Below are 11,204 nucleotides of genomic sequence, written 5' to 3' on the forward strand. Positions count from 1 at the left end.
TTTCATAATTCTTACGCTGAAACTGTTAAAAGTAGAAATAATGTACTTATCTGAGATTTGATGTTTCCAATAGTCAACTTGTGCCAGAGTCCAACCGTACATTGCGATCCAAGATGGCTGCCCTTTCTGTCAACAGTGATATGTCAGCCGCCTGGAGCGAGAGAGACAGAGAAAAAAGAATACTTAATCAACACTACCTTGCAACTAATAAATTTACAGCGGTGTTAGATACAGTTGATAACTACGTAAATTTTCATAAAACAGTAGTGTTTTGACGTGTTTTCGAATTTTAGCATTTTCTTCAAAAATGAAATAGAATTCCCATGGAATCCAAGATGGGTTGTATTGTTCGCGCTTCTAAGAACCAAGGATAATGCTTTCTAACTTGGTTATGATATAAGCTAGCTATTAAAATTGGATTTAATGAATTTATTGAATGATTTAATTAAAGAATCTTTTTTATGACTATTTACGTCGTGGTATTGTCCTCTACACATAAACGTTTTCAGACGCTTAATTCCAAGAACGTAAAATGAAAAGTGCAAGATGTTCCTTCACATAATAACTCCACTCCCCACGCGAAAATGATCTGAGCCAACAAAAGTTCGACCCAAAGTCCTTCCAAACAAACGGTAGTCTCATTATAATAATTATTATCGAACATAATACAGTGCACGTGTATTGTACTGATATAAATTATGGCATTTTGTTGGCAACAAGACAACCGTACGCTTATTTGCAGCAATGGTACGAAACTTGAAAATCTATCAATTTTACAATCAGAATCACGATTTTTAGCACTCTTGGAGTGTAAAGATAGGAAAACCATTATCTATTTATCTGAGCTGAGATGTTTTTCCAATAGTCATCGATCGTACGCCAGAAGTGAAGCTCTGCACAGTGCCATCCAAAATTCAGTTAACGTTGATGAGATTCAATTAATTAAGGTTGATGAATAAGTCCAGAAACTCGTGAACTGTCCTTTAACACATCTTTGGTCATCCTGGAGATAGCAGAGCAAACGGCAGCAACTTTAGTTCTTTAAACACCTAGGTTTACTTATGATTACTTCATGGACAGATAACTTGCTCACCCCAAAAACCTTTTTGCATGTTGTGGTCAGAAAGTTGAACCATAATAGATGGCCGTCACAAATTAAAACAATCGATTTGGAACAACTCTTCATCTTTCATGTATTTCTATTCAACTTGGTAGCGTAAGAATGAGTTGATAATGAAGGACAGCCGCCATTTAAGATAAAAGACTTGCTGTAAGGTTGATAACGAGATTTACTTACTTTTTTAATTAATCCTCTTCGTTCTCTGTGGGACACAAGGCAGCCACAATCCATCTACATTTATCTCTATTTTGTACGATATGTTGTTCCTCTTGAGCTCATGGCGGGTGTCAGGTGGTTTTCGGCCAACCAGGTTTGCTGTTGCCAGTTGGTGTCCATCTCTAGGCAACCTTGGGAAGTGTGTGGTTGATCCATCGGATTCATCTGCGTTTGATTTCCATGACAACATTCTGGCAATAAGTTTTTCTGTCAACGGATCGGAGATAATGAGCAATATTCACTGCTTGCAGACACTGACGTCAATTGTTTTGAATTTAATTTTTGTACAACCAAACTCCTCTTTGTTTCAAAAGCCAATTGCTCTCATGTTGGCGAACAAATAACAATATAGCTAGCCTAACGAGCCTGCAAATCTTTTCCTGCGCTTAGAATTTTGCTATTTTTTGCTCATTTTCCTCATTGAACTACGCCTATAGGCTCGTCAATTAGCTTCAGCTCAGATAAAGTTTTTTTTTTAAGAATTAATAAACGAATTTGCCAGTGTAGTCAATAAGTTAGAAGTTCTTAGATTCTTGCTATGGATTTCAAAAAATTTTTCTTTAAACAGAAAAGCACGATCGCAGGATGATAAACTAAAGCATTCTACGAATGGACTATGTCAAAGAAAAAAAAACAGTAAAACTTTAGTGCCACCGCATCGTAAGATCTTAGACTCGGTACTCGATTTCCTGTATTTGTAAGATAAAAGAAAAATGTTTTAATTTAATAGTACGAAATTAATAATACGTGTCACTTTTGTCTGTGGGTTAATTTTAAAATACGTCCAAACACGAGACTCCATTAAAATTACGAAATATTCAGCACCAATTGAAAGGCATACAAAATTACCAGCGACATGCACTCATTTTGAAATCGATCACATTCTTTATTAAATTGCAAACCGGTTCTAATGTTACGTCTGAATGCCCCTAAACTGGATTTAGCTGTAAAACTTCAAAGGATTATATTAAATGAAATCTAGCGACAACTGTGATTTACTTATCTGAACTTCAACGGAGTTGTCGTCAACATGAAACTTGCCAGGAGTCAATAGCTGGTCGTGCTACACTTCATTTGAATTGGTGAATGACGCCTGTAACTCCAATTCAATTCCTTTGGATACAACTTTGATGCCTCTGGTCAATTCTTGAGAAAAAAACATGAAAGTCATGGTTAAGTTTTTCGCGTGTTAACTCGAGCAAAACTGACATGATTGAGTATTAGTATCAGTTAACAGACGTCTATCGGCCTTGCACTTAACAAAACTCCCTCAAAATTAATGTGGAATAACAATTTTAAACGACTACCAACAAAGTGGTGCACTGCAGTGTGGGAACGAACTGAAGATTAGTTATAGGTTTTGATATAACTACATAACTGTTCTACTTCGTATCAGCGCAAAGGCAAAGGCGGTTGGAATTTTCTGTTTTTATAACAGTTAAAAAGAGTGTACATGGTAGCGCTCCGAGGTGACGAGACAAATTGCGAATGACAAAGTCAAACGGCAAACCAAGCAGATTATCAAGCTGTAAACAAACATTTTATTACAAATAATCATTCAGTTACTCACAAGAGAAATGTTTGCTATTCGGTTTTTCAGCTTCGCCTAAATACAGTCTTCGGTGTCAAGGAAAACCACATGCACGTCGAAGCTTTCACAGCATTGAGGAAAGTTTTATTATACCATTAAATGTTCAAATTGAAAGACAAGGGAAACAGCTAAGACACGTAACTAGCTAGACAAAATGTGGACTTACCTGAAGGAAGCACATCGGCTAAGATGTCTTCGCCCTTGCCTTCAATTCAACGGCGATAAATAAAGAAAATATGGACTTGCCTGAAGGGAGCACAGCGACTAAGATGTCTTCGCCCTTGCCTTCAATGCAACGGCGACCGACGCTAAAATGGGTGTGTCATTCTACACGTCTTTATATATAACCACATTAAAATTCATTACAGCCACGAGAAATATGCTTTGAACAAAAGAAATGCATCCCACGTTAAGATTGTGTGCTTTAAATTGTGAAAAATGAGCAACTTGGGAGAAAAACACGCACCTGAAAGGAATTTTGATCCGAATATGCTATGTTTGTAGTTAATAGGCCAATTTTGATATATTAAAATTCTAACTTGGCTCCGCGAGGTTTAACGGAATAATAAAAAAGAAGTTAATTATTCATCCCTTAGACCCAAGGCGGTCTGTTTTGTTTTATTCCCCTAAGCCTCGGAACCAAATGAGACATTTAATAAATCGAAATTGGCCTCTAACTGTCGAAAATCTCACAGACAAGAACACCGCGGTGAAGCGTCGTAAAACGTACTTTTGGTCCAGCTAAGTAATTACAGTTGCGTCATAATTCAACTTTAATAATGACGAAATTTATGCACGCGCAAATTATGACGCATACTCAGTTTTCTTACCTTTTTTTCACGTGTTTGGAAAATATCTTTGGAAGAAAAACTTTTCTCTACAATGAATAAGCTTACGCAGTCGCATGAAGATCTAACTGCCGATACAACCAACATTTTTAACTTTGACCGTAAAAATTCCTGCGGACGAAGTTCGCTGGAAAGAACGTGCTGCACTACGGTATTTTTATTCAGCGCTTCTATATCTAGAATTCAGTTTCTTTGTAGAATTTTAATCTTGCCATTTGTTCGGTTTCTTTTTAACAGTTTCTTTAGTTCTCATAATTTCTCGTGGTTTTTTTTACGGAAATAGCCAAATTTAAGCTTATTTAAAGGAGCTCAGTCAAGGTTTGCGCGTATTGAAAAGTTTAGCCTCAATTTTTCAAATTCGTCGTTTGCAATCCGTGTTAATCTTCTCCATCCTTAGCCATCCTTGTTCCTTTATGGTTTATCATTATGTCTTTGGTGTTTTTCTATCTTATTAAAGTGTTATTTGTCAGGTTTCCTGTACCTTCCGTATCTGAAGGTTTATTCTGTCCATTTGACGCGGTGAACCAGCTTTTTCACTGCAAAAGTACACAAAGGAAAGGTTAACAAAGATGGCCAGAGATAAAGTTCGATAGACTGTAAACAAGCAGACGCGGATCCATACCGGTTTCCACCGTTTTACGGAAATCGGTCAGAATTTTCATAATAAAAAAAAATCAATAGATATGTATATATTTTTAATAAAAGTAAACTGCAAGTTGAATCTCGAAAATAGTTTTGACATTTATTTTTTTATTTATTCTTTTTTGCCAAATACCGGGAATAGACAAGGGTCATAGACACGTTCTGGCGCCAAAATTTTAGCCGGGAAATCACTAGTCTCGCGACGGCGGTCACGCCATCACATCATCGCCGCGGGCGTCTAGGCCAAAATTAGATTTCCCCGGGCGATTTGCGCAATTCTGCTACTCGGTTAGCCTGTATGATCATTCAACGTCTTTGGACAACGACTTCAACAAGAGTGTGGAATACATAACAACGTCAAGGTGTCACAAATTACTGACCACTTCAGGAAAAAAATTAGTTCGGGTCTTTGTTAATAATGGTTGAGAGTGGACAAATTAATTTTACTGAAAAGTTATTTTCGTTCGGTATGCACACGCCTGGCTGACGTGATACCCAGACGTGTTTGTCTGGGCTGAAATTTGTCCTCTTTCTAATACTTGAACAAATGATTTATCTTTGCAGTGGAAACTCGTTCTAGCAATGGCTTTGAGGCTATTGAAAACATATTTACGAAGCACGATGTTACAGACGAGATTGACAGGACTTGCCTTGATGCACATTCATTACAACATGGACATTGACTTTGACGAAATAATTCGCAGATTTGCAAGGTCCATCCAAGGAGAATGGAACTGGCAAATATATTGTCTGACTGACTCAAAAAGCCAGGAAAGGGTACTTTAGGTAGTTAAAATTGAAAAGATTTCCTGGGGGAGCATGCCCCCTGACCCCCCTGGGAGCTTGCGCCTTCGGCGCTCGTTTTGCAGTAAATCGTTCAACATTTTTCCTAGATCCGCGCCTGCCCTGTTCTGTGCCATCTGAAACTGTAGTAAGTGGAAAAAACGCAGCGCAAACTACACGCGTTGAACATTTCTTATGTCCTAGTGCTGTGGATATCCAGGTGACCTGTGGTTCTCAAGTGTTAACTTTAGACTTCAGTATGTCATTAAGTAACGCTTAAAATGCCATACATTGTTCAAAAGAAATGATAAGCATCTAGTTCCTTGTTACAAATTCAATGCATTGTGAGGCAACAAGTGTTGGCAAGTAACAGTGCGATAAACTAGTGTTTATTGTCTTGATTTGGCATCAGATTCGTAGTCTTAAGCAGGGGTTTCATTAACATTTTCACAGGCGGGCAAAACCTCTTAAACTGAACTTCTTTATAAGAAAACCTTTCCTCTAGATGGTCATCCCCACAGCTGGTCAATTTGCCGACTGCCCAGCCCTTAATGAGACCCCTGCTGAAGTGGATGCAGAAGTCTCCTACACGTGAGGGATGTCTGCATGCAGGGAACAGTTTCTTAGAATTGCAGCAGCATTTACGTTGGAAATAAGCACAACTTATGATGATATATAAATATTAGTTTAGCCAGAATAGGAACTAAAAATTACTGCACCTTTCATTAACACACCAAGTCTACTCAATGGTTCCTTGTTTCCCTACCATCAATTATCTTAGTGGACCTCTCAGGAAACAGATGTTTATATGTACTTCAGTGGGTTTAAAAAGTCACGTCTGTGGGGTGTGATTGGTAGATTTTGTTTTATTTTGTTTGTTTCTGGTTTTGAAAGTTTCTTTTGTTGGCTTTGTAATTTGTGGGAGTTGCATTGGACTCATGGGTGGTGCACTGGCCTCCAGATTGACTGATCTGGATTCAAGCCTTGGCCTGGGACATTGCGTTGTGTTCCTGGGCAAAACAGTTTACTCTCACAGTGCCTCTCTCCACCCAGGTGTATAAATAGGTGCCGGCGGATTTTATGCTGGGGGTAACCCTGCGATGGACTAGCATCCCATCTAGGGGGGAGTAGAAATACTCCTAATCGCTTCATGCTACAGAAACCGGGATAAGCTCTGCCCTGATGAGCCACTTGGCTCTTGGGTGGACTTAACCTACCTTAGTTCCCCAATACAAATCTCAAATCTTGTCAGTTTACAACCTTAGTAAGTAACGTAACTATTATACCAGGGTAGCTGATTCAGCAAGAAGGCTGGTATCCAAAGGTGCCCTGGTAAATAGAGATATGTGCAATTTATAAAACCCTAAAAATATAATAAAGGTCCGGTAATACGGGCAACATTTTTCTTCAATTTGTCTCACAACATTGTTGCATTGCAAGTTGAAACACATTGTTGCGCGTATTACCACGTTTGTGACCAACTTGTCTCGCAGCAAAATACAGTGTTGCAAGTTGAGGCAACATGTTGCGCAAAGTAGACTCGAGTTCTACTTTCTGCAACAAATTTTAGTTTTGCTGTTCATATTACCTCTGAAGCTACAAGTTGTCTCGCAACAAATTTGAATTCAACGCTTGTGATTGGCTGTCGCGAAGCGCGGCAAACAAAACAAACATGGCGGACGGTGAAGGCCAGCGTGTGTTCGAAGTAGACCAGTAACTCTCGGAATGTCATAAATTTGCCCTGTACAAAGACCTCGAGGGCTATCATAGTCTTTGGGACACCTCGTTTGTCCCTTTAAAACAAGCAGCAAAACAGGCAAAAGGCTTGGAAGAACTGTCGCAAAAATACAACTTTTCGCCTAGCAATCTGAAACGAAACTGAGCTTCATACTGAGAGAACTTCGCTGGCACGGAAAATTAAGAAGAAAATGACGGCTAGAAATCGAAGAGGAAGTTTGTGGAAACGCTAAATTATTTGAAAGAACACGCCATCTTTATTTGCACACGATTAACCAATTATAGTTGGTGTAACCAAGAATATTATTTTGTCCTTAGTCTAGAGACAATGTGAGTGGCTGTAATTGTTTTGTTGGTATCTATATTCCTGTTTTTGTTTATCTTAGCAGCTTGACACAGCATGGGAACAAGTAGCACGTGGCAAAACACCTGATCAACAGTTGCTTACACAGCAAGCACATCAGTTCTTGGCCAGCTACCGGCCAGCAGCTCTTACGCTACACTTCAATAGAACTACAGTGGCTTAAACTGCGACACCTAGAAGATGGTTTGACAACGATCACAAACCTGTGATGAGGATTTTTGTTAGAACTTCTGTCACCTTCTGTTATTCTAGATGGCTCTTTTCATACATAAAATATTGTATAAAAAAAAAAAATCGAAAACCTAAGAATGCATAATGGTCAAACCAAAATAAGTAATATAAAAATGCCAGATGAGACCTGTAATGGACAATTGCCTGTGATTAAGGTTCTGTATTGTCCATGTTTGTGTGTGGTATTCATTCTCTAACAAGGGCAGTGTCCTGGCTGATTACAGTACATATATATGAAGGTTTTTGTTGTTACTTACATAAGATCTTATTGCCGAATGTCACCAAATGTACATAATTTTATCAATTGGATCTAAAAATTCTACAGAACAAAAAGAACCAGTATTTTGAGGGAGAAGTACAGGATCACAAAGATGGAAGAGGATTACAGTTCATGAAATTTGATCAAAATGTGTCAAGATGTCAAGAAATAAATACTGTCTAATAAAGTTTGTATACAGGCATACGTGTACTTATTAAAACATGATGACATATCAGCCAGGTAGTGTCCCATGTGGTAAGAGTGCTGGAACATTTTCCCGGCTCTTTGTTACTGAGCCTACTTATGAGGGAGATAAAGGAGGCCATATAGGACCATGGTAATTGATATCAGTTATACAAATCATGTATGCGGGGTTTGCAGTGCAGGAAACTTAGCTTTGTTCAGTAGTATACACACACACACACACATGTTGGCTTAAACATGGATTTTTGTTTGTTTGTTTTTTGCTCAGTTAAGGACAATGGTCATGAGTCACTTTTATTCTTATTGTACGTTATTTCCAATATTGTTGAGTTTAAGTTCGACACGTTGATCTTTGGAACTTTAAGTCAGTGTGAACAAAACTTGCTAGAAATCTAATTCAGACTCCTTTTTGAGTATAGAAAGTACAATTTGATTCGTTCTTAGATACAACCCACACTGTGATTGGTGTGACACGCGCACATGTATAACTCCCTCACTCACCGATCACATAGCCCTTCCAACCCCCAAGAGGAATTTTTGCTCAAAAATACTCAAGTTAAGAGAACTTTTCGCATTTCATACGAGTCTTAAGCCCCCTTTTTACACAACACAACACAACAACACCCCTTCACCATGATGCCATGCAGTCTTCAAAGAACATTTGAACAGTTTTCATACAGTTTTCATACTTTTTACCTTTAAAAATGTCGGACTGAAAAGAATGTCATAAAATGCCCATCAAATAAAAATATTAATTGCTCATGCAGAGACGCAAAAACCGTTCAGAAATGAAAGTGTTTTTTTTTGTTTAGTATCCTGGGAACAATAGCCGATAACTTGTCAGCTCTAATTTAATTTATTCCCATGTGAAAGACAAAAGTGTTAAGTTACCATTTGTAACTAAAGATAGCAAACACCTCGTGGGAACAAGTAGTGACGATTCGTCAGCTCTAATTGGATTTACTCCCTTGTGAAAAACAAGAGTGTCAAATTACCTTTGTAGCTATATTTGCATGCAACAAGAACAAAACAATCGTTACCTGCACTTACTATTGTAAATGTTAGAACTGTTTCTTATCTAAATAGTCTCGTCCCGGGGGGGGGGGGGTACTCCCTATAATGGCCTATACGGGGAGGCTCGGCCCGAAAGGGGTACCTTTTCAGGTTTCAGGTATATAAAAGGGTAGGGATTTCACAAGTTGAGGTATATAAAAGGGTAGGGAAATCGGTCATTTAGGTATTTAAAAGGGCCTTTAATTAAGATATTTCGAATAGACGTTACAAGGGTTTAGAAAGGGGGTGTAGTGTTCTAAAGAAGGTATGTGAAAGGGATTACCTTTTTTCAATAAAAGGATATAAAAGGGGTACGTTTTCTGCCAAAATGGTATATAAAAGGGTAAGGGGTTGGACCTCGGGGCTGAGCCTCCCCGTATTAAACTTTGTTAAATACCCCCCCCCCCCCACCCCCTTCGGGGTCTCATCTAAAAGATGTCCTAAGAACTAGAAGCGACGATTCGTGACTTCCAATTCAATTTACTGGTTGTGAAAAACAAAAGTATCAAGTTACCTTTGTAACTAAAAAGAAATATATCTCGTGCCATTTGCATACTACTAACTCAGGAACTGTTTCAAAACTCAAGGCTCATCTCGTTCACAGCTAGTCACCATTACGCTGAACATTATGCACTCTAAAACAACCCAATGTATGTATGTAATTATCACACTCTGCTCCAAACCGGACTCAAAATCACAAACCGCAACATACACGTCACTCTTTATTTTTCAATTACCAAAGTCCTTGTGCTTAATACAATAAAACGTTCAAGACTTCGTATACCTCACTTAAGTTATCTTGAACAAAAATAACTTCCTTTTTCTTCAACTACAATTCGTGCTGGTTATTAATGAGAATAAGCGAAAACCCTGATAACGTTGAGGAGAAAAGATTTCATGAAAACGTATCTTCTCATTCTAGTAGTAAACAAGAATCGTTATTATTGTAAAATCGTCACAGAATAATATCTTTTTGTTCTGTTGACGAAATTAATCTTTTAAATTAATCGCTTTTCACATTGAAACTTATCAATGAATGCTGAAATTAACGACACGCCCGGAACACTCATCACGAACTCTGCAGCAATATTTAGGTTTCAATACAACATCCAAACGATTTGAACCTGGCCACATTCCCAGTAGTGCATTCCGCCCCCCTAAAATGCAATAGTTCCTATCATAGAAACCACAAGACTCAATTCAAAAACTTATCTAATGGAAAAAGTTCACCCTTCATCGCATGCTCGTAGTTATATGCCAAACATTATGTTTCTTTGACTGATTATCCAGTTGCATATGATTATCAAACCCGCCCACAAAATCCTCAGCCTAACCCACAGAAGATGCCGAAGTAAGCCCAATGTATGAATACTTCCTCCTAGCTCTTTTAAAGAAGAATAAATATGGTCGTTCTGAATTGTATCGGGATCAAATCTTCTCACGTACCATTTACCTTTACAACAAAAAATCTGATTTGCTGTTTATAGTAGATCCAATCTGATTGGTGTGACATACATACATCTCTCACTCACTCACTCACTCACTCACTCACTCACTCACTCACTCACTCACTCACTCATCCATTGACCCGTCCATAACATACCCCGACGCACCGACTAAGAGGTAGTTTTTTTACAAAAAATAACTCAATAAATGAACCGCGCGGAATTTAATTTCATTTTTCATTCGGCAAAATCACAACGTAGGTATTTACTCATTCGGTTAGAGTTAAATACGTCGTTTGTTCGCCTACAAAGGTGGTTTTGAGTTTCATTGAATTACTCCCATCGACAGTTTGACGGTCATTCCATTCTCTTGCGGCGAAAAAAATTACGAAGAACTTGACATCAACAACGACTGAGTGCTGAATACCTTGATTAAGCAGCTTATATTTTTCGAGCGGCAAAATCACAAAGGAGACATTGCTGCCTTCTTGTAGAGTTTGATGCGTCCAGTGTTTGGCCAAGAGACTAACTTTGAATTTGATTGAATTCATCCAATCGACAGTTTGACGGTAATTCGGTTCTCTTGCTGCGAGAAATTTTATGAAGAACTTGACAACTGCGACATCAGTCGCGCGTTTGCAAAAATCCAACGGCTTTCGTCTTAAAACTATTCTAGCGGTAAGTCCAATTTTCGGCCAAGAAACTGGCTTC

The 11,204-nt window shown here is 38.4% G+C and overlaps 1 long non-coding RNA gene across 1 annotated transcript; it reads right to left on the minus strand.

Moving 5' to 3' along the window:
- Positions 1 to 419: 419 nt before the first annotated feature.
- Positions 420 to 1,589, minus strand: LOC145500748 (uncharacterized). The gene is made up of 2 exons (XR_014051140.1): positions 1,298 to 1,589; positions 420 to 1,003 (listed from the first exon to the last, which is right to left on the minus strand). It is a non-coding gene; the product is annotated as an uncharacterized LOC145500748 (long non-coding RNA).
- Positions 1,590 to 11,204: the final 9,615 nt, after the last annotated feature.

Source organism: Orbicella franksi, chromosome 10 (genome assembly GCF_964199315.1).
Source record: "Orbicella franksi chromosome 10, jaOrbFran1.1, whole genome shotgun sequence".
NCBI lineage: Eukaryota > Metazoa > Cnidaria > Anthozoa > Scleractinia > Merulinidae > Orbicella > Orbicella franksi.